At 44.8% G+C, this 25,300-nt stretch overlaps 1 protein-coding gene and 1 long non-coding RNA gene across 5 annotated transcripts in view; both read right to left on the reverse strand.

The window, feature by feature from the left end:
• The window catches only part of vtcn1 (V-set domain containing T cell activation inhibitor 1), a 390,797-nt gene that overhangs the window by 204,334 nt on the left and 161,163 nt on the right, over nt 1–25,300 (reverse strand). The window lies entirely within an intron of this gene.
• Nucleotides 1,903–24,588, reverse strand: LOC116980857. Its single transcript, XR_004414081.1, has 3 exons — nt 22,367–24,588; nt 12,072–12,077; nt 1,903–1,915 (listed from the first exon to the last, which is right to left on the reverse strand). It is a non-coding gene; the product is annotated as an uncharacterized LOC116980857 (long non-coding RNA).

Raw genomic sequence — 25,300 nt, forward strand, 5'->3', positions numbered from 1 at the left:
ACCCCTCGGATTCCTATTAAATATTTTCCCCTTCACCTTGTCCTTCCCCTTCGATGTACTCTGGTCCTCGATTCCCCTACTTTGGGCAAGAGACTCTGTGCATCTACCCGATCTATTCCTCTCATGATTATTTATACCTCTATAAGATCTCCCCTCATCCTCCTGCGCTCCATGGAATAGAGACCCAGCCTACTCAATCTCTACCTATAGCTCACACCCTCTAGTCCTGGCAACATCCTCGTAAATATTTTATGAAACCTTTCAAGTTTGACAATATCTTTGCTATAACATAGTGCCCGAAACTGAACACAATATTCTAAATGCCGTCTCACCGACGTCTTATACAACATGACCTCCTAACTTCTATACTCAATACTCTGACTGATGAAGGCCAAAGTGCCAAAAGCCTTTTCGACCACCTTATCTACCTGTGACTCGACCTTCAACGAACCATGGTCGAGTCCCAGGTAGATGCCTCTACTCTACAATATTACCCAGAGGCCTACCATTTACTGTGTAGGTAATGCCCTTGTTTGACATCCCAAAATACAACACCTCACACTTCTCTGTATTAAATTCCATCAACCATCCCTCTGCCCACCTGGCCAATCCTGCTACAATCTATCACAATCATCTTCACTATCTGCAAAACCACAAAGTCCATTACATCCAATAGTGCTGATGAATTTGTCCATATAAGCGGACAATACCGCAGTGTATATTAGAACATTGTGTACACAACATAAGGGTAAATATCAAACTAAATTACTCACCTCATTTACTGTGTTGTTTCGGTTTCTCATGCTTTGAATATCAACAGTTGTGTCATGGACAGATGATTCTATAAAAATATCATGAATATTTAGTGTATTTCAGAGATACAGGACAGAAACAGGCCATTCAGCCCACCGAGTCTACGCCGACCATCGATCACCTGTTCGGACTAGTTCTACATTATCCCATTTTCACATCCACTCCCTGCACACTAGGGGCAATTTACAGAGGGTCAATTAACCTACAAACCCGCACATCTTTGGGGTGGGAGAAAAACAAAGCACTCTGAGGAAATCCAAGTGGTCACAGGGAGAACATGCAAACTCTACACAAAGTCAGCACCCGTAGTCAGGATTCAAGAGAGAGTTAGATTTATTTCTTAGGGCTAAAGGAATCAAGGGATATGGTGAGAAAGCAAGAACGGGGTACTGATTTTAGATGATCAGTGTGGCGAAGGGCTGAATGGCCCACTCCTGCACCTGTTGTCTATGTTTCTATGTTTCTAACCCGGTTCTCTAGCGCTGTGAGGCAGCAGCTCTACAAGCTGTCACCCTAATTTTGTTTAAATGATTTTAATCTCTCTGGGAACTAAAGACAATATTCACTTTTATATACTCAGTTTTTAGTTAAATTACAAAATAAAATGTACAATGTATACATTACCTTTTCCTTTCTTCAATCTACTGTGATAATTATACACAATCCAGACCCATATTGGTACTATTAGGATCAGACTCAGTCGAATGAAACGATACTTGGAGGATCCTTGAAAATCACAATTGAAATGTGAATCAAAATAATGCTACAATGAATAGCAAATATAATCATGACTATTGCATGTTACATTACATTAAATAAATTAAATGCATTGTTACATGAAACATTAATCATGTATGTCGTTTAGTTTAATTTTGTTTAGAGACACAGAATAGAACCTGGTGCTTCGATCCGCAGAGTCCACGTTGACTATCGATCATCCGTTTACTCCAGTTCTATGTTATCACCCTTTCACATCCACTCTCTACACACTAGAGGCAATGTGCAGGGACCAATTGAACTACAAACCTTTATGTCTTTTGGATGTGCGAGGAAACTGGAGCACCCGGAGGAAACCCACGCGGTCACAGCTAAAACATGCAATCTCCGCACAGACAATTGAAACAGAAATATATTAAAATCTAATATTTCCGATATATTGCTCTTGTGAAATATGTCAATAGGATTTTTTTCTGCAGGAATTCCATGGTAAATATTACCAATATGTCTGTTAATGTAGATATGTGTAGGAAAGAACTGCAGATGGTGGTTTAAATCGAAGGCAAACACAAACTGCTGGAGTAACTCAGCGGAACAGACAGCATCTCTGAGAGAAGGAATGGGTGACTTTTCTGGTTGGGACCCTTCTTCAGACTGATGTCAGGGAAGTGGGCAGTACAGAGATAAAATGTAGTCAGAGACAGTAAGACTGGTAGGAGAACTGGGAAGAGGGAGGTGATGGAGAGAGAGGGAAAGCAAGGACTGCTTGAAGTTAGAGAAGTCAATGTTACTATAGATACTCCTTGATTATCACTTAATATTCTATTTCTACAAATATCTATACTTAAAGAAATAAGACAGGCCTTTCAGAGGAGAAAACCTACATTATTCTATTCATAGATTAACATTCTTACTATTCACTAAGTTTACTGTTACTGGGGTAAAGATTGGTTCCTTGTGTTGTAAATGACCGCAAGATAACGTGTTGTAAATGAGGTCAAGGAAAGAGCGTTCACGTTGCAGCCCTGTTTCCACCAATCTTCCACCATCACGCACAAGAAGCACAACAAGCACAAGACAGACATCATTGTATGGCTGTGGCTGAACAACTTGTAATCTTGGGTGTGGACTCAATAAGTGTTGTAAATTACCGAGCTGTTTATGAGAAGTGAAACATTTCACATACCACAAGGGTTTACATAGAAACATAGAAACATAGAAAATAGGTGCAGGAGTAGGCCATTTGGCCCTTCGAGCCTGCACCGCCATTCAATATGATCATGGCTGATCATCCAACTCAGTATCCTGTACCTGCCTTCTCTCCATACCCCCTGATCCCTTTAGCCACATGGGCCACATCTAACTCCCTCTTAAATATAGCCAATGAACTGGCCTCAACTACCTTCTGTGGCAGAGAATTCCACAGATTCACCACTCTGCGTGAAAAATGTTTTCTCATCTCGGTCCTAAAGGATTTCCCCCTTATCCTTAAGCTGTGACTCCTTGTCCTGGACTTCCCCAATATCGGGAACAATCTTCCTGCATCTAGCCTGTCCAATCCCTTAAGAATTTTGTAAGTTTCTATAAGATCCCCCCTCAATCTCCTAAATTCTAGCGAGTACAAGCCGAGTCTATCCAGTCTTTCTTCATATGAAAGTCCTGACATCCCAGGACATCCCAGGTTTATTGGAAAATCAGCTGCGTAACTGCTTCCTAAAAGACTCTTAAACACCGCTATCATATCTGCCTCCACTACCACCCCTGGCAGCGTGTTCCAGGAACCCACCACCCTCTGTGTATAAGAACTCACCCTGCACATCTTTGTTAAACTTTGCCCCTTATAAACCAAAGAACAAGGAAAAATCATTATGCAAAATCATCAGTGAATCTTTTATGTAATGGTCTGTCTTGGAATGTGTTGTGCACAGAATCTGCCAACCTCATAATAATAATAATAATAATAATAATATCTTTTATTGTCATTGCACATCAGTGTAACGAGATTTAGTGTGCAACTCCACTGATGTACAAGAAAGGTAAATAAATACAATACATAAATAAGCACGCTGAATTGAATGACGTGACCATCTGAGGGAGACTGTCCAAAGGGGGTGGGTGGGGGGGGGGGGCACTTATTAGGGCCAGTTCAGAGCCGCTATAGCTCTTGGGATAAAACTGTTCCTGAGTCTGGAGGTTCGGGCGTAGAAGGCCTTGTAACGTCTGCCGGAGGGAAGTAGTTGAAACAGACCGTGGCAGGGGTGTGATGAGTCCTTATGGATGCTGAGGGCCTTCCTGAGGCACCGCGTGCGGTAGATGCCCTCCAAGGCTGGTAGCTCTGTCCCGATCATCCGCTGCGCTCTGTTGACGACGCGCTGAAGAGCTCTCCTCTCCGCCTCCGTGCAGCTGAGATACCACACAGAGATGCCATACGTTAGTATGCTCTCTGTGGTGCAGCGGTAGAACGTTGTCAGCAGCTGTTGGGGCAGACCAGTCTTTTTTAATGTCCTCAGGAAGAACAGTCGTTGCTGTGCCTTCTTGACCAGCGCGGCGATGTTCGTGGACCATGTGAGGTCTTCTGAAAAGTGAATGCCCAGAAACTTAAAGCTGGACACTCTCTCCACACTTTCCCTGTAAATGGAGATTGGGGCGTATTCTCCAGAATGGGACCTCCCGAAGTCAATAATCAGCTCCTTGGTCTTGGAGGTGTTTAGTGCCAAGTTGTTATTGGCGCACCAGTCCGCCAGGTTCTGCACCTCCGCTCTGTAGTTTGTTTCATCACCGTTGGTGATCAGCCCAATCACTGTTGTGTCATCTGCAAACTTCACAATGGTGTTGGTGTCGAATGCAGCGACACAGTCGTGAGTGAAGAGGGAGTAGAGCATGGGGCTTAGTACACAACCCTGTGGTGTGCCGGTGCTCAGGGTGATGGTGGAGGACAGGTGCGGGCCCAGTCTCACTGCCTGCGGTCGCTCCGTGAGAAAGTTCAGGATCCAAGCGCATATCGGTGAGCTGAGACCTAGCTGGTGGAGTTTGGTGGTGAGCTTCGTGGGGATGACCGTATTGAATGCAGAGCTATATAGAGTTATAGAGCTATATAGAGTTTAGAACATAGTACAGGCCCTTCAGTTTGCAATGTCTGTGACAAACATGGAGCCAAGTTAAATCAATCTTCTCTGCCTGCACGTGAATCATATCCCTCCATTCCCTGCACATCCATATGCCTATCTAAACACCTCTTAAATGCCACTATCATATCAGCCTCCACCACCACTACTAGCAGCATGTTCCAGGCACTCACCAGGCATTGTGTAAAACAACTTGTCCCATACATCTCCTTTAAACTTTGCCTCTCTCACCTTGAAGCTATGTCCTCTAGTCCTTGACATTTCCACTATACAGCTTTCACATTGATTTGTTATATCTACTTACTGGCTTCAGTAAATAATTTACTATGAAACCAAGATCTCCCAAGTCACAGAGGATAAACGATGTCTCCTGCCATATAATAATAAAGCACTACATTGGTTAGTAAGTAAAGTAACCAATCTACAACAAGAAGTTTTTTTTTTTTAATTAAAGAAAAGAAAGAAAATGCTGGAAATATGCAGCAGGTCAGGCTCCGGAAGAGGCGGCGCTGTTGAACGGCTCTCCTGCAGTCAGTCTGTTTTTACTTTTTTGTGTTGTTTTTTTTGTCTTGTTTAGTTACATTTTTGGTTATTAGGTTGTGTTATGTGTGTGGGGGGGGGGGGCTGAAACAGGGGTTTCTGTCTCTCCCTTCGGGGGAATGCGACTTTTTCTTGTCATATCCCCCTTCTCTGCCTCCATCTGCGCTGAGGCCTAATGGCGGAGCTGGCGGCCTCCAACCTGTGACCGACCTCGAGGCTCCGGAGGTAGAGCCAGCCAGGACTCACCAACGCGAGGCTGGCCGTCTTCGAGCTGTGGCGGCGTTCGGGCGCTCCAGTGACTCGACGCTCCCGTGAGGGCATCCCGGCGGGGGGCTGAGATGCTCCGGTGGCAGCGGCACGAATCGACGCTCGGGGCTGAGATGGTGCTCCGGTGAGGGCGGCCCGGTGCAGGGCTGGGACGGTGCTCCGGTAGCTGAGGCGGCGTTCTGGCGGCGGCGACCTGAATCCGGGGCTCGGCCGCGGGCCAGTGGACGACATCGTCGGGAGCTCGCAGGTCACAGGTTGGTGCCTGTTTTCCAGAGCTCCCACGGCAACAGCTGCATCCGCTGGACTGGAGGGCGGCAGCTTCGACCACCACCGGGCCGCGGAGCTTGAACCGGCCCGTTCACGGAGCTCGGTGAGCTGCGGGACTGACTTACCATCGCCCGGTGGGGTAACAACATATCGCCTCAGCAGAAGAGGAGGGAAGGGACAGTAACTCTAAGATTTTTGCCTCCATCACAGTGAGGAGGTGCCTGGTGAACTCACTGTGGTGGATGTTAATTTGTGTTTATTGTGTGTTTTGTTGTTTATTATTACATGTATGGCTGCAGGCAACGACATTTCGTTCAGACCGAAAGGTCTGAATGACAAATAAAGGATCTAATCTAATCTAATCTAAAAATGTGTAAAGAGAAACAAAGTTAAAGAAACAGGTCAAGGACCGATCGTGAGAACAGGGAGTAAATTAGACGATAGAGAGGAGCAGAATTTCATAGGAAGGAACTACAGATGCTGGTTCAAATCGAAGATAGACACAAAATGCTGAAGTAACTCAGTGGGACAGGCAGCATCTCTGGAGAGAAGGAATGGGTGACGTTTTGAGTCAAGACTTCTTCAGACTGAAAGTCAAGGGAAAGGGAAACAAGAGATATTGACAATGATGTAGAGCGATAAAGAACAGCTGAATGAAAGATATGCAAAAAAGTATTGATGATAAAGGAAACAGGTCATTGTTAGCTGTAGCTAGGTGAGAACAAAAAGCTGTTGTGATTTGGATGGGGAGGGACGGAGAGAGAGGGAATTCAAGGGTTACTTGAAGTTACACAAATCAATATTCATACCCCTGGGTTGTAAGCTGCCCAAGCGAAATATGAGATGTTGTTCCTCCAATTTCCTTTTTTTTTTTAAATACATTTTTATTAGAGGCATCTGCATATCATAATCCAAACCAGTACAGACTTTGTTTAACGGTTACATATTAAATATCCAGGTTTCCAGGGAGCCAGTTACCAAAGTAGCTGTGATCCTCCTTTATCGGTTACATATTAACATTGCCTCTAATTATTTATTTATATTTATAGATAAACAATGGTTTATTGTGAGGTTTAGGTATTGTTCTGATATGCCCAATATTATTAATTTAGGATCGGGATCCATTTGGATATTGACGACTACAGAGATTATTTTAAAAATATCCATCCAGTAATTTTTAATTTTACTACAGTTTACAAAAGTATGGGTTGAATTAGCCACGTGGGATTGACATTTATCACAGATAGGAGAGATATTAGGAAACATTCTATTTAATTTTGTTTTTGAATAATGCAGTCTATGTAGTACTTTAAATTGTATTAAAGAATGTATGGCATTTAACGAACATTGGTGTATATGTTGTAGGCTTCCGTCCCAAATATCTTTCGTTATAGGTTGAGCTAATTCCTTTTCCCATGCTGCTCTGTATAATTCCGTCGACGGATTCTCACTGTCTATAAAAGTATTATAAATGTGAGATATTAATTTGACTGTGTTAGGGTGTTTATTCAAACATTCATCTCGAATCTCTGGTTCTCTGCTTCTGTATTCTCGTGTATGTGATTTAACATAATCTTTAAGTTATAAATATCTTTGTATGATTTATTTGAATGTAATCCGTAATTCTGTTGTAACTCCTGAAACGAGAGGAAAATACCATTTGTATAAACATGTCCCATATTTTTAATTCCATGATTTTTCCATTGTGCAAACCCTTTATCCAACACTGAGGGTTTAAATGAGGGATTATTTGCAATGGGGAGAAAAAGTGATAAATTATCCAATTTTAATGTATTTTTTAGTTGTTTCCAAATTCGAATACCACTATATATTATAGGGTTTTCACTATAGATTTTTTTATTCAATTTTGTGGGAGCTAACAGAATCGGACCAATTTCAAAAGGCAAACAATCTTCCTTTTCCATCTTTAACCAGTCTGGTTGTTGATCCATATCTTCCAACCAAAAATTCATATTTTTGACATTGACTGCCCAAAAGTAAAATAAAAAATTTGGTAAAACCAATCCTCCTTTGGTCTTGGATTTGCATAAGTGTTTTTTGCTTATTCTATGGTTCTTATAATTCCAAATAAAACTTGTCACTATAGAGTCAACTTTTTTAAAGAAATATTTTGGGAGATATATAAGAATTGATTGAAAAAGGTATAGCAATTGCGGAAGGAAAATAATTTTTATAGCGTTAAATCTACCGAGCATTGAAATGAGAAGTGTTTTCCAATATTGAATATTCTTATGCAATTTATTAAGTAAAGGCATGAAATTTGATTTAAATAAAGAAGTATATTTCATGGTCACATAAATTCCTAGGTATTTACATTTTTCCTTGACTATTCTGAAAGGTGATTGTTGCAATATGTATAACTTGGCATAATCTCACTTTTATTCCAATTAATTCTATATCCCGAAAATAAACCAAATTGAGTTATAAGATTTAACAAGTTTGGAATGCTGATTTCTGGGTTTGTAATATATAGTAATACATCGTCTGCATATAGAGAGATTTTATTAACTGTATTTTTAGTATTATACCCATATATTTCTGGATGTGCTCGAACACTTTCTGCTAGTGGTTCAATAGCAAGGGCGAATAATAATGGAGATAACGGGCATCCTTGTCTGAAACCTTTAGATAAATCAAAGCTTGTTGATAACCTTTGATTTGTCATTATGCTAGCTGTTGGGTTAGTGTATAAAAGCTTAACCCATGTGCAAAACGTCTCACCCAGTTGAAACGTTTCCATCACCGAGAATAAATAGGGCCATTCCTCCAATTTCCATTTAACCTCACTTTGACAATGGAGGAGGCCCAGAACAGAAAGGTTAGAGCGGGAATGAGAAGGAGAATTAAATGTGTTTAGCAACTGGGAGATCAGGTAGGGCCAGGCGGACTGAGAGAAGGTGTTCAGCGAAATGATTGCCCAGTCTACATTTGGTCTCGCCGATGTATAAGAGTCCACATCTTGAACAACGGATACAGTAGGTGAGGTTGGAGGAGATGCAAGTGAACCTCTGCCTAACCTGAAAGGACTACCGGGATCCCGGGACGGAGTCGAGGGAGATGGTATAGGGACAGGTGTTGCATCTCTTGTGGTTGCAGGGGAATTTTTTCCAGGGTGATATTCCTGGGGGGAAAAGTGGCAATAATTTCAAAAGTAAATAAAAATCATAAGATAGACACAAATTGCTGTAGTATCTCAGTGGTTCAGTCAGCATCTCTAAAGAAAATAAATACTGTAGGTGACGTTTCGGGTCGCAACCCTTTTTCAGATAGATAGATAGATCCTTCGCTCCATAGATGCTGCTGAACCCGCTGAGTTTCTCCAGCATTTTTTTGTGAACCATATAAATATTCAGCCGGACAGGCCTGATTCGTGGGAAGAGAATGACTGTTCATGTTCTCCAGAGATGCTGCCTGACCCGATGAGTTCCTCCAGCACTTTTCGTCTTTGTTTTAACCAGCACCTCCGGTTCCTTGTGTCTCAGGATCAGGGTTTCGGCTGGAAGCCTTCAGTGTGAATCGGTAAATTCTCCCCCACACAGATACGGACCGACCCGATGAGTAGCTCCAGCATTTTCTTTCTTTTCTTTTACAACTGGTACTGTCCGGGCCCAGATTGGTCAGAAGATGGATTCACGTTGCCAGAATTATTTAGCAGAGTCTGGTCGGGTCGGGCTCCCTCTCGCCAGCCCGTGGGCGATGGGAGAGCGGCCGCACGTTTGCATTGTAGCTGCCTCCCTTAAATGAAGCGTTAGGAATGTGTGCGACCATTCCCACTGTCCGCTGATGCGGTGGGGTGGGGACCTCACACACGTCCCAAGTTCCCCAACACCAAACCTCCACGAATGCTGCCTTAACCGCCGAGTTCCCCGTTACTTTGTGTTTTGCTTAAGACTCCAGCGCCTGTAGTTCCCTGTCTCCACTTCTATTTATTTCCCTTCCTGCATGTTATCTCTCTCTATTAATGTGCACGTTGAGGCACAAACTAACCCAGGCTGACGAAGGGCCCTGACCCTAAACGTCGCCTCTCCATGATCTCCAGAGGTGCTGCCTGAACCGCTGAGTGGTATACACCAGTGTCTACATTTGACTGCTCCACTGTGAAATTCCTCAAGGTATGCCTTCTTTGAGGAAGTTATCCTCCTCTCTTCGATGGCAGTTCTGTAATAACCTCTCTCGCAGTCTGTAGTAGGGCCCCGTACTGAGACGTCACATATCCATGATGTCCAGAGATGCTGCCTGTCCCGCTGTTACTCAATAGACAATAGGTGCAGGGGTAGGCCATTTAGCCTTTCCAGCCAGCACCGCCATTCAATGTGATCACGGCTGATCATCCCCAATCAGTACCCCGTCCCTGCCTTCTCTCCATATCCCCGGACTCCGCTATTTTTAAGAGCCCTAACTAGCTCTCACTTGAAAGCATCCAGAGAACCTGCCTCCACCGCCCTCTGAGGCAGAGAATTCCACAGACTCACCACTCTCTGTGAGAAAAAGTGTTTCCGCGTCTACGTTCTAAATGGCTTACTCCTTATTCTTAAACTGTGGCCCTTGGTTCTGGACTCCCCCAACATCGGGAACAGGTTTCCTGCCTCTAACGTGTCCAAGCCCTTAACAACCTTAACAACCCTTATATGTTTCAATGAAATGCCCTCTCATCCTTCTAAACTCAAGAGTGTACAAGCCTAGCCGCTCCATTCTCTCAGCATATGACAGCCCCGCCATCCCGGGAATTAACCTTGTAAACCTACGCTGCACTCCCTCAATAGCAAGAATGTCCTTCCTCAAATTAGGGGACCATAACTGCACACAATACTCCAGGTGTGGTCTCACTATGGCTCTGTACAACTGCAGAAATACCTCTTTGCACCTATATTCGATTCCTCTTGTTATAAAGGCCAACAATCGCTTTCTTCACTGCCTGCTGTACCTGCATGCTTACTTTCATAGGCTGATGTACAAGGACCTCCAGATCCCGTTGTACTTCCCCTTTTCCCAACTTGACGCCTTCAGCCGGTCAGGTTAGGAGGAAATCTAGAGAAAACTGAGAGAAACAAACAGGCTTTTGTTTCCACACTCCCTCAACAAAATAGAGAGAGTACATGTCAACAAAATAGAGAGAGTACAGAGGAGATTTACTAGAATGTTGCCTGGGTTTCAGCAACTAAGTTACAGAGAAAGGTTGAACAAGTTAGGGCTTTATTCTTTGGAGCGCAGAAGGTTAAGGGGGGACTTGATAGAGGTTTTTAAAATGATGAGAGGGATAGACAGAGTTGAAGTGGAAAAGCTTTTCCCACTGAGAGTAGGGAAGATTCAAACAAGGGGACATGACTTGAGAATTAAGGGACTGAAGTTTAGGGGGAACATGAGGGGGAACTTCTTTACTCAGAGAGTGGTAGCTGTGTGGAATGAGCTTCCAGTGAAGGTGGTGGAGGCAGGTTCGTTTTTATCATTTAAAAATAAATTGGATAGTTATATGGATGGGAAAGGAATGGAGGGTTATGGTCTGAGCGCAGGTATATGGGACTAGGGGAGATTATGTGTTCGGCACGGACTAGAAGGGTCGAGATGGCCTGTTTCCGTGCTGTAATTGTTATATGGTTATATGGTTATAAGGAAATCAAGATAATCAAATGCCAGCACTAGAACTGTTGGGAATATAAACACTGCGACCGAGGTTGAGGTTGTTTTCATTATCTATTTTGTATCATTAGGGAGACAGGGGGAACTGCAGTTGCGAGGTTTTTTTTTTACCAAAGATAGACTCAAAGCGCTGGAGTAACTCAGCGGGTCAGGCAGCATCTCTGGAAATCATGGATATATGACGTTTAAGTTCGGGACCTTTTGTCAGACTGGGCTGGTTTGTGCGGGAAAATGAGCATTAATAGAGAGAGATGAAATGCATGAATGAAATGGAAGTAGAGACATGGAACTGAGGCGCTGCAGTCTTAAGCAAAACACAAAATGCTGGAGGAACTCAGCGGTTAAGGCCGCATCTGTGGAGAGAACGGACTGGCGGCGTTTCGGTTTGGGGAACTTGGGATTCGTGCGATTCACCAACTCCATCGCATCAGATCTCGGCGTGGCTGTGGAGGCAGATACGATCGTAGAGCTTAATAGACTTTTGGATAGACACATGAATATACAAGTTGGTTTAACATGGCCTCGTGGGCCGCACGAACATTGTGGGCTGAAGGGCCTGTTCCTGTTGTATGTTCTATATTAATTACCTTGGATATGTAATGTGGTTCCGTTTCCTGTAAACATTTTCCAGGGGAATGTATCATCTATCAGTACCACACAATGGTAAGTGTCTGCATCGTGCACAGTCACCTCCCGAATGACCAGCGAGCCCGGAGACAAGGACAGTCGGCCGCCTGTCTTCAGAAAACTCTTGGTCTTGTTGTCCCAGAGCTCCGGGTTGTCTTTCGTCCGAAACCAGAACTGCCTCATTAAAACTACCACCCCCTCACCAGGTAGCAGGGAGCAGGTGAACATAGCTGTCTGTCCTCGGAGAAGCGTCAAAGCAGCAGGAGACTGGTTCACCCTCACGCCAACAGCGGTCCCTGGCAAGGAAAGTGAACATAGTTAACGACGTCTTCCGAGTAACTCGAGTTTACTATCAAGGGCACAAGGGCAGTGAGGTCCAGGCCCAATTAACCCCCCCCCCCCCCCCCTCTCTCTCTCACCTGTAACCACTTGTATAGGAAGGAACTGCAGATGCTGATCTATATCGAAGACAGGCACAAAGTGCTGGAGAAACTCAGCGGCGCTGGCAGAATCTCTGGAGAACATATCTGAAGAAAGGCCGCGACGCGAAACGTCATCTGTCCATGTTCTCCAGAGATGCTACCTGACCCGCTGAGTTACTCCAGCACTGTGTTTTGTTCAAGATTCCAGCATCTGCACTTCTTGTGTCTCTTACATTTATTTGTGTTAACGTCCTCTATAGTTCCTTGTGTCGCTTATATTAAAGATAGACACAAGGTGCTGGAGTAACTCAGCGGGTCAGGCAGCATCTCTGGAGAAAAATGACGGGTGACGTTTCGGGTCGGAATCCTTCGCTTAAATTTAGTCGTGTTAACTTGTCTGACATAAACTTATTTTACCTGCATTTGCAATTTCTGCTTTTGTGTCTAAATTAAAAATTTGCTTGCAACAGCATCACGTGCACCTACACTGAAACAAACATATTCAAAAACAAATTAAACATAAATTACACATGACATTTTAAAAAGGCGGCAAAAAAGCAACAAACATTAATGCAAAAGGCATAGAAAGAAACAAGTTATAGGAAGACAACGTGAACAGGTTGGCAAGGGTGAACACGAATGGCTTACCTGGGAGAAAGAGGCAGAGTGTGTAGATGAATTGTGTAAACGATGACATTTTGGTGAAGGAAGTGCCGAGACACGGATCACACGGAGCCGCTGGTCATTCTGCAGAATTCACAACCGCTGCGAGTTTTTCTGCGCTGCTGTGCGTCAGATCGACCGCAGATTGGACGGTAGTTCAGTGAAACAACTCTTCGTACATTTGTGGAAACGAGGAACTGAAGATGCTGGTTTACAAGAAAAGAGGCACAGAGTGCTGGAGTAATTCAGCGGACCAGGCAGCATCTCTAGAGAACATGATTAGGACCCAACCCGAAACATTAAAGACTGCATGGATGAACTACAACAATTGTTCATCCCAGTTTGGCAAAATAATAAATCAGGGAAGGTAGTGCATCCGTGGATAACAAGGGAAATCAGGGATAGTATCAAAACAAAAGATGAAGCATACAAATTAGCCAGAAAAAGCAGGCTACCAGAGGACTGGGAGAAATTCAGAGTCCAGTAGAGAAGGACAAAATGCTTAATTAGGAAAGGGAAAATAGATTACGACAGAAAACTGGCAGGGAATATAAAAACTGACTGCAAAAGTTTTTATAGATATGTGAAGAGAAAAAGTTAAAACTAATTTAGGTCCCTTGCAATCGGATACTGGTGAACTGATCATGGGGAACAAGGATATGGCAGACCAATTGAATAACTATTTGGTTCTGTCTTCACTAAGGAAGACATAAATAATCTGCCGGAAATAGCAGAGGACGGGGGGTCAAATGAGATGGAGGAACTGAGTGAAATCCAGGTTAGCCGTGAAGTGGTAGGTAAATTGAATGGATTAAAGGTCGATAAATCCCCAGGGCCACATAGGCTGCACCCCAGAGTACTTAAGGAAGTAGCCCCAGAAATAGTGGATGCATTGGTGATAATTTTTCAAAACTCTTTAGATTCTGGAGTAGTTCCTGAGGACTGGAGGGCAGCTAATGTAACCCCACTTTTTAAGAAGGGAGGGAGAGAGAAACCAGGGAATTACAGACCAGTTAGTCTAACATCGGTAGTGGGGAAACTGCTAGAGTCAGTTCTTAAAGATGGGATAGCAGCACATTTGGAAAGTGGCGAAATCATTGGACAAAAATGTCAGCATGGATTTATGAAAGGTAAATCATGTCTGACGAATCTTATAGAATTTTTCGAGGATGTAACTAGTAGAGTGGATAAGGGAGAACCAGTGGATGTGTTATATCTGGACTTTCAGAAGGCTTTCGACAAGGTCCCACATAAGAGATTAGTATACAAACTTAAAGCACACGGTATTGGGGGTTCAGCATTAATGTGGATAAAGAACTGGCTGGCTGGCAGACAGGAAGCAAAGAGTAGGAGTAAACAGGTCCTTTTCACAATGGCAGGCAGGGATTAGTGGGGTACTGCAAGGCTCAGTGCTGGGACCCAAGCTATTTACAATATATATTAATGATTTGGACGAGGGAATTGAATGCAACATCTATTCAATTCAATTCAATTCAATGCAACATCTCCAAGTTTGCGGATGACACGAAGCTGGGGGGGCAGTGTTAGCTGTGAGGAGGCTGCAAGGTGACTTGGATAGGCTGAGTGAGTGGGCAAATGCATGGCAGATGCAGTATAATGTGGATACATGTGAGGTTATCCGCATTGGTGGCAAAAACAGGAAAGTAGATTATTATCTGAATTGTGGCCAATTAGGAAAAGGGGAGATGCAACGAGACCTGGGTATCATGGTACACCAGTCATTGAAAGTAGGCATGCAAGTACAGCAGGCAGTGAAGAAAGTGAATGGTATGTTAGCATTCATAGCAAAAGGATTTGAGTATAGGAGCAGGGAGGTTCTACTGCAGATGTACAGGGTGTTGGTGAGACCACACCTGGAGTATTGTGTACAGTTTTGGTCTCCTAATCTGAGGAAAGACATTCTTGCCATAGAGGGAGTACAGAGAAGGTTCGCCAGACTGATTCCTGGGATGTCAGGACTTTCATATGAAGAAAAATTGGATAGACTCGGCTTGTACAGCTAAAGGTTGAACAAGTTAGGGCTTTATTCTTTGGAGCGCAGAAGGTTAAGGGGGGACTTGATAGAGGTTTTTAAAATGATGAGAGGGATAGACAGAGTTGACGTGGAAAAGCTTTTCCCACTGAGAGTAGGGAAGATTCAAACAAGGGGACATGACTTGAGAATTAAGGGACTGAAGTTTAGGGGTAACATGAGGGGGAACTTCTTTACTCAGAGAGTGGTAGCTGTGTGGAATGAGCTTCCAGTGAAGGTGGTGGAGGCAGGTTCGTTTTTATCATTTAAAAATAAATTGGATAGTTATATGGATGGGAAAGGAATGGAGGGTTATGGTCTGAGCGCAGGTATATGGGACTAGGGGAGATTATGTGTTCGGCACGGACTAGAAGGGTCGAGATGGCCTGTTTCCGTGCTGTAATTGTTATATGGTTATATGGTTACCCGCTAGAATTTAGAAGATTGAGGGGGGATCTTATAGAAACTTATAAAATTCTTACGGGGTTGGACAGGCTAGATGCAGGAAGATTGTTCCCGATGTTGGGGAAGTCCAGAACAATGGGTCACAGTTTAAGGATAAGGGGGAAATCTTTTAGGATCGTGATGAGAAAAACATTTTTCACACAGAGTGGTGAATCTGTGGAATTCTCTGCCACAGAAGGTAGTTGAGGCCAGTTCATTGGCTATATTTAAGAGGGAGTTAGATGTGGCCCTTGTGGCTAAAGGGATCAGGGGGTATGGAGAGAAGGCAGGTACAGGATACTGAGTTGGATGATCAGCCATGATCACATTGAATGGCGGTACAGGCTCGAAGGGCTGAATGGCCTACTCCTGCACCTATTTTCTTTGTCTATGTTTCTATCACCTCTCCACGTTCTCTAGAGATGCTGCCGAAGCCGCTGAGTAATTCCAGCACTTTCTGCCACTTTTCTTGCCAACTTCAGTTCCTCTTTCCACAAATGTACAAAGAGTTTTGTGTCTTCTTTCACTCGGCCCAACACGTATCTCTTCTACGGCACTTACACAGTCTCGTTTCTTTAAGGACCTGTCCCACTTGGCCGTCATTTACGCGACAGGCCGGTAGTGACTGACGTGCGACGGTCGCGCGCGTCATCACCCGTCATCATGCATCTTCAAATATTTTATCTGCTCTGCAAGTAGAATTAGTCATCGTATTGACATCATTTGTTAAGTGAAACATTGATAAAATTATTGTTTGCTAGAAAAATTAATTTACTTTTAAACTTTCTGAAATACTCCCAACAAACACAAAATTGTATTCCATTATAGCAGTTTGAGGGTTTGAACTCAGCTTTAGAATTAGTTTGCAATTTTTCTTTAAAATGGTGTTAGTAAAATTGTTGGTGGTTATTTAATAAAAAAAAGACTAATTTAGTTACTGGTGTTCTTTTAGGATATAAAATCTGCAATCCTTACCTGGATGTTAACTTTTGACACATCCTGAACTAAGGATGTTTCAAAAATACTTATTAAGGTGTTACTCTGAAAGCATTGATGCTTATGGCGTAATTATTTTCTCATTGTGGTCGACTGACATAGCCATGCGTCACCACGCAATACACGTGAGACGTCGGGAAGGAGTGTGTGACGCCAATGCGTCAGTGTGCGTACCAAATGTGTCAGCGTTTTGTGCAGCACGAAATCCTGGAGGGCCGCACTATACCGCGCGCAACTCTACATTCCTCCATGCCTCTCCATGTGCCCGTCCCCCGCTACCCACACGCTACCCGTGCGTCACAACGCGTCAAACTATTTTACATATGACGTGTAAATGAGGCGCAAATGACGGCCAAGTGGGACATGCCCTTTACTGTTCAATCTACACTGCGACCGGGTCCTGCAGGTTGCAACCCGTGGAATTCACTTAGAACATAATAATAATAATAATAAATTTTATTTAATGGGCGCCTTTCAGACATCTCAAGGACACCTTACATAGTAATCGGAATAACATATAATCGGAATATAACAAGTAATAAAGACATCAAAGAGACAGAAATTAAAAACAGAATTCAATCCAAAAACAGAAAATCAAAAACACAGTGTGAAGAGAGAGCAGCGGCAGCCAAAGCGCGCCAGCGTCCACTCTCTCTTCACGGCAACCATCTTGGACACAGACCCACAGGACTACAATTAGACAAAAAAATCATCCCCCCACAGTGGAAGGCACAATGTCCAGTCCCCACCCCATGTTCACCCCAAAGTCAGGCCTATTGAGGCCACCGCAATTGCCTCTACGGTGTCCGATGTCCCTGGCCGTTCTCACCGGGTGGTCTTGCCCCGGCGTCGGGAGAGTCCTTTCGGCAGCTGGGCCACCTGGAACGGCCGCTTCCTGGTCGGAGCCCGCGGCTGCCGAAGCCGACAAGGCCGCTCCGGATTGGAGCTCCCAGGCTCCCGATGAAAAAGTCGGCACCGCCTCTCCGCACTGCCACCTCGCCGCACGCCGCCTCTCCGCTCCGCAGACCTGCAGCCCGGAGATGTTGCTCTCGGCAGTCCAGCTCGCCAAAGCTCCAGCGCGGCGACCCAGGCAAGGCATCGCCCGCTCCACTCCGCTCCGCTCCAGCGCTCCAACACTGTGCCGCCGCCGAGGCCGAGGTGCTGGGCGGTCCCCGCCAGGAAACGGCGCTCCAAGCCCACTGGTAGGCCATGAGGACGGGTCGACGTACAGCCCAGAGAAAAGGTTGCCACACCGACCAGGTAGGGACCGAAAAATATATAGTCACACCTACCCCCACATTAAAAAGACCATATCCCCTACAAACAAAAAAACAGGACTCACTAAAAACTATAAAAAAAAACGAATTTAAAACAGACGGCTGCTGGCTAGCAGCCGTTCACCAAGATGGCTCCTCCCCACAATGAACATGAGCATGCAAACAAGCCATTCGGCCCATCGAGTTCGGCAGAATGGCTCAGCTGGTATAGCTGCTCCCTCACAGCGACAGAGACTCGAGTTTGATCCTGACCTCGGGAGCTGACTGTGTGGAGTTGGTACGTTCTCCCTGTGACCGCATGGGTTTTCTCACGGGTGTTCCCGTTTCCTTCCACATCCCAATGACATGTGGGTTTGATTGGACTTTACTGGCCCTCAGACTATCTTTGATCGGACTTTACTGGCTTTATCTTGTACTAAACGTTATCCCCTTCATCATGTAACTATACAATGTGAATATCTCGATTGTAATCATGTGTAGTCTTTCCGCTGACTGGTTAGCACACAACAAAAGCTTTTCACTATAACTCGGGATATGTGACAATAAGCTAAATTGTCCGTAGTGTGTAGCGAGTCGATGAGGCAGAAGCACCAAGCTCCTGTCCCACTTAGGAGACCTAAACAGCAACCTCTAGTGACCTTGCCCGCCACCCAAGGTTTCCATGAGGTCACCGGACTTTTTGGTCACTCTCTCTAATGGTCAATAGACAAATAGGTGCAGTAGTAGGCTATTTGCCCTTCAAGCCAGCACCGCCATTCAATGTGATCATGGCTGATCGTCCCCAATCAGTATCCCGTTCCTACCTTCTCCCCATATCCACTGACTCCACTATTTTTAAGAGCCCTATCTAGCTCTCTCTTGAAAGCATCCAGAGAACCTGCCTCCACCGCCCTCTGAGGCAGAGAATTCCGCAGACTCACCACTCTCTGTGAGAAAACGTGTTTCTTAAGTGGTCGAGGCTTCATCTAGGTTGCTGCTATGTTTACATCATGTTTAAAACCGGCCTCGACTAAAAATAGGTTGCCGTTACAAAAATCGATAATTTTTTTGTCGCAGGTCTAGTCGAAGCCGGTTTTCTTCATAGTCGAGGAAGTTTTTCAACATATGCGTGGGAGGTGGTAGGAGGTTGCAGGTCACCTCGACCTAGATTTTTTTTTGGGTGGCGGGCAAGGTCACCAGAGGTTGCTGCTTAGGTCTCCTAAGTGGGACAGGGGCTTAGCTTCCACGCTGTATCTCAAAACTCCTCTACAATGAATCTGCTCAGTTATGTAAGACTACTACTGTCTACTCAGTTTTGATCATCTTGCAGAAGGAAGGGATACCATTAAGCTGGAAAGAATGCAAATATTTAGGAGGATGTTGCTAGGACTCGTGGGCCTGAACTTTAGGGAGACTAGACCAAGTGAAACCCATTGGGTCCCTGTCACGTGGGAGGCCTGATCTGCCAACGCAACCTATTCCCCAACGCAACATTCCACCACTCACCCATAGCCCCCAACTTCGCGGGCACGGCTCATTTCCCCTTATCCCCCAGCACTCCTCTTCACCCTCCCTCATCTTTCCCCTCTCTTCCTCCCCTACCCAATCCCACCCTCTCATTTCCACTACCTTTTGTCACTCCCTCCCGCCCTCCATAACACCTAACCCCTCATATCCCTCTATCCCCCCCCCCCCCCTCCAGGCACGGAAATCGTTATCAATATATGGAGGGGACCGGGGGCCACAATTTCTTGGCGACCGCGCACATGAGACTTCGGAGGCTCAATGCAGCGCTAAATGCAGCTCAACTCTGCCTGTCTCGCCGGGTTAACCTACAGCCCTGCCTGGACACCAGCGCTGCTTCTCCGCGCTGGCTGTAAGCCTGGGCCGTATTTCCCGCAAATCCAGGCAGGGCTGCAGGTTAACCTGGCAGGACAGGCAAAATTGAGCTGGGTTTAGCACTGCTTCTCTGCGCTGGCTGTGGGCACCAAAGATCATAGAGGAGTGATCTTTATGATCTTTGGTGGGCACAGCTTCCGTCTGACTTCCGACGTCTCTGGCCACCTGTGGGGAGGGGGGCACTCGGGTGGGGACGGGACAGCGCCGGAGACCGGGCCGGGAACTTCCTGGCTGCGGATGAGGCGCAGGTCTGTGCCACGTCTCCTTCCTCCAATCATCACACTCTATCCTTATTCCCACCCACTCCTCCCTCCTCCACTCATTGCGCTGAATCATCATGTCCCGCCGCCATTACCTGCTGACCGACGTCTCTCTCATCCAATTGGCGCCCTCGATCAGCAGTCCCACCCAAAGATTATAGAGGTCTTTGGTCCCGCCCCCACTGTCTCGCGGAAAGCGGAGATTTTAAAATCCAGATCACTAAACCTTGAGGGGGGATCGTCCCCCACCTCTCAATACAGAGGGGGACGTGTCCCACCTGCCCCCCCCCCCCCCCCGGGATTTCCCCCACTGCCCTCGTCTCCTTTCTCTACACCTCTCTTCCCCCTCCTCTCCAAGGTCCAGTCCGCCTGGTCCGCACGAACCAATGGCCAGCAGCGTCACCATCTTTGAGGAGGGCGGCCGTGACCCCGGCCCTGACCCTCCCCCGGGTGAAGCGCGGTGACGGACGGTTCCAGGACGCGCTGAGCACCAGGCACCGCAGCAACTGCACTTTTACATCAGTGGAACCGCGTCCAATAATCCAACTCTTGCCCAGTTCCCAGTTTTTGTAAAGAAGTGTAGATGACGTGGGAATAAAACCGCCCGTGGGCCGGATGATTTAGTGCTACGGGCCGAATGTGGCCCGCGGGCCGTAGGTTGCCGACCCGCCTTTCACGTTGGAATATTCTCCTCGCTGCTCCTGCGTCCAGCAGATTGGTCTCCTCTCCTGTCAGTCAATGCCAGGCAAGGCGAGCACCACCGATGACTGACAGCTGACACGGCCAATCAGTGCAGCGATGGTGCAGGAAGGGGGTTTGCCGTCCCGGCCGTGACTGAGGAGAGGAAACCAATCAGCGAGGCGGTGACTGACATTACAGCCTTATTTTTAAATGGATTAAATTATTTTTTCTATCATCAATCTACACACAACACCCCAGAATGAAGAAACGATACCAGGTGTTTAGAAATTTATGCAAAGTAACTAAAAATAAATAATGGAAATATTACATAAGTATTCAAACCCTTTGCTATGACACTCACAATTGAGGTTATGTTCATCCTGTTTCCATTGATTATCCTTCAGATGTTTCTTCAACTTGATTGGACTCCACCATCATTACATTGATTGGGCACGATTTGGAAAGGCACACACCTGTCTATATAAGGTCCCGCAGTTGACAGTGCATGTCAGAGTAAAAACCAAGCCATGAAGATGAAGGAATTGTCCGTAGACCTCCGAGACAGGATTGTGCCGAGACACAGATCTGGGGAAGGGTATAAAACAATTTCTGCAGCTTTGCAGGTCCCGTAGAGCACAGTGGCCCCCATCATTCTTAAATGAAAGAACATTGGAACCACCAAGATTCTTCATAGAGCTGGCTGCTCGGCCAAACTGAGCAATCGGGGGAGAAGGGTCTCGGTCAGGGAGGTGACCAAGAACCCAATGGTCACTCTGACAGAGCTCCAGAGTTCCTCCTGGAGATGGGAGAACGTTCCAGAAGGACAACTATATCTGCAACACTCTACCAATCGGGCCTTTATGGTAGAGTGGCCAGACGGATGCCACTCCTCAGTAAAAGGCATATGACAGTCCACTTTGAGTTTGTCAAAAGGCATGAGAAACAAGATTCTCTGATCTGATGAAACCAAGATTGAACTCTTTGGCCTGAATGCCAAGCGTCACGTCTGGAGGAAACCAGGCACCGCTCATCATCTGACCAATACCATACCTACGGTGAAGCATGGTGGTGGCTGCATTTGTAGGCATGTTTTTCAGCGGCAGGAACTGGGAGACCAGTCAGGATCGAGGGAAAGATGAACGGAGCAAAGTACAGAGAGATCCTTGATGAAAACCTGTTCCAGAGCATTCTGGACCTCAGGCTGGGGCAGAGGTTCACCTTCCAACAGGACAACGACCCTAAGCACACAGCCAAGACAACGCAGGAGTGGCTTCGTGACAAGTCTGTGAATGTCCTTGAGTGGCCCAGCCAGAGCCCGGGCTTGAACCTGAGCGAACATCTCTGGAGGGACCCGAAAATAGCTGTGCATCGACACTCCCCATCCAACCTGACAGAGCTTGAGAGGATCAGCAGAGAAGAATGGGATAAATTACCCAAATACAGGTGTGCCAAGCTTGTAGCTGCGCGCCACTGTGCCACTGCTGACTTGGCAATTTCACTTTGCTCACTCTTAAAAATGAATCAAATGTATTTGCCAAATTACCACTTCAAAAAATTATCTTTGAATAGACAGGGGTAGGTAAGTCTTATATCCAGAATCGGAGACTTACATAAATCATAACATTAAAATGAATAGTACTGACAACTGTGGAATTCAGTCAAATTCCAACCAATATTAATTCAAATCAAAAGATATAACTTGTCTTAAATCACTTCAGAATGAACATATAGTTAAAATAATGTATGTTAACTATATACATTATTTTTATAATGTCCAAACTTAAACTTAATCACAAACTTAAAAGCTCAATAAAACTATTAATGCGGTTTTAATGTAATGTAGAACTATCGGCTGTGACTCCAACACCCAATGGAGACCCAAATGTATTGTTGTAAATGAATCATTATACAATCCAACGGAAGCAAGCAGGGGACAGGTGTCTCTGAATATTAGAGTGCACCCATCATCATTTCATCTAGGGTGTCTTCACATCTTTCCACTGCATTCTTGGACAGTATAAAGATTCATTGATACTGTATCCATTAATAGCTGGCAGAAAGTGATGTGACCACCTAATTCCACACAGGTTGTCATCCCTGATCAACTGGACTCAGACAACTTGCGTTTGTTTCCCAAACACTCTTTATTTACGTGTGCAAGAGAAGAGCAGCACAGTCCCAGTTATCGCACTACTCTGAAATTCTGCTTGGAAGTGTCGACTTTTATATACATTCTGACCGATTGAAATCTTGCGCACTCTTCAAATTCCTATCACCAATCACAATACGTCCATAAAAGCACGAATATATCAAATTAAAAACTGCATGCATTTCAATCCTCTATTTGCATTTAATCAGTAGGATAACTCTTGGATCTTGTGCTGTATGGTTAGAGCCAGTTGCATGTCCAAAGACCAACTCTCCAGGACCTTGTGCTGTACAACTATCACTCAATGTTCAAGGATCTTTAGCTGGCACCTGTAGCTGGCTGCATGCTACCTTAATCTTTCTCATACGGCAGTTTCCACAAGGTCAAGATTGAAATATTCCTAAAACATTCATGAAATATCAGAATATTGAAAAAAATCAACAGCACACAACATGCATCAAAACCAGCATCAATACATAGGGTTTCTAGTTTTCCATTAAAACTCATGACATTGCAATTAACAAAACATTAAAATCCAGCGCTAATGATTAATGTTTCTAAAAACAACTATTTAACTAAGAACTAAAACATATTCAAATTTCAAAACTGTAGCTGGATGCACGTTACCTTAACCTTTGTCATATTGCAGTTCCCACAAGGTCAAGGTTGAAAGCCCCAGATACCTCATTGCAATCTAGTCTTCACCTTGCACAAATCTGGTGATTTACCTCCCTCTCCCTTCATCCTCATCTCAGCCATGATCCAGCTTTTCCAGGCTCCAACAAATGAACATCCTTATGTTGACTGCACCATCTTCACCAACCAACACTCAACTGTTGGATCTGTCCTGACGTTGATCAAGTGTGCATTACGTCTAAAGTTTAATTTATAACACTTCAACAGCCAAGACCATGCTTCTAAACCAGTTGCTTATATGGTTATAATAAAAAGAAACTGCAGCTGCTGGTTTATACCAAAGATAAGACACATAATGCTCAAGTAACTCAGCAGGTCAAGCAATTTCTCTGTAGAAATGGATAGGTGACATTTCGGGTAGGGACCCTTCTTTAGACCCTGTCTGAAGAAGTACCCCAACCTGAAATACAGCTATCCATTTTCTAGAGAATGTGCCTGACCTGCTAAGTTACTCCAGCATTGTGTCTAACTCTACTTATACGATTGCTAGATTTTCATTAACTTTCATTATACCTGTACTGCAATTCGCAAAAAACATTAAATGCTGATGCTAATGATTAATATGTTTCAAAAGTCCACTATTTCACTGAGATAAACTTATTCAAAGGCCTCACTTCAAACAATATTCAAGAACGTCCAACTCATCTCCCTTTCTAGTCTGCTTTATGAGATTGTGTGAATTCTAAATCCTTTAATCCCAAGCATTGTCCTTGATTGCATATCCTTATGGATCGATTTACCTGTATAATACGAGTTAAGACTTTTCCCAATCTGCTGAATTCTGCAGCATCATATATCACTCATTCGTGGAGCTAATGTACAACCAACGTTCTGTCATGTACAAGTCAGAATCCTTGGAATCAGGCCATTCAGCCCAACTTGCCCATGCCAACCAAGCATGCCCCAATTTCCTGCCTGTGTTTAGCCTAAATCCCTCCATAACTTTCCTATCATAAGTTCATGTTGTCGGAGCAGAATTAGGCCATTTGGTCCATTGAGTCTACTCTGTCATTCAACAGAGTCTATCGTTCCCTCTCAACCCCATTTTCCTGCCTTCTCCTCATAACATAGAAAATAGGTGCAGGAGTAGGCCATTCGACCCTTCGAGCCTGCACCGCCATTCAATATGATCATGGCTGATCATCCAAATCAATATCCCATACCTGCCTTCTCTCCATACCCCCTGATCCCTTTAGCCACAAGGGCCACATCTAAATCCCTCTTAAATCTAGCCAATGAACTGGCCTCAACTACCTTCTGTGGCAGAGAATTCCACAGATTCACCACTCTCTGTGTAAAAAATGATTTTCTCATCTCGGTCCAAAAAGACTTCCCCCTTATCCTTAAACTGTGACCCCTTGTTCTGGACTTCCCCAACATCGGGAACAATCTTCCTGCATCTAGCCTGTCCAACCCCTTAAGAATTTTGTAAGTTTCTATAACCTTACTAATTGAGAACCTGTCAGAAATACCTAAAGACTTGGCCTCTACTTGGTCTGTGAAATGAATCCCAGATTCATCACCCTCAGAATGTACATATTTTTATATCCTCATCTCCTTTCTGAAGGTAGTACTTTTATTTTATGCATGTATCTGCCCAGATGTATTTTAAATGTTGTTATTGAAGCTGCCTTAAAGACCTCTACTGGCAGCTCGTTCCATAGACCTACCACCAACTGTGTGAAAAAGTTGCTCCTCAGGTACCCATTAAATCTTTCCCCTCTCGCCTTAAACATAGGCTCTCTGATTAACCCTGTGCATTAAAATTATATACGATTAAACATTTCA

This window comes from Amblyraja radiata, chromosome 14 (genome assembly GCF_010909765.2).
Source record: "Amblyraja radiata isolate CabotCenter1 chromosome 14, sAmbRad1.1.pri, whole genome shotgun sequence".
Lineage (NCBI taxonomy): Eukaryota > Metazoa > Chordata > Chondrichthyes > Rajiformes > Rajidae > Amblyraja > Amblyraja radiata.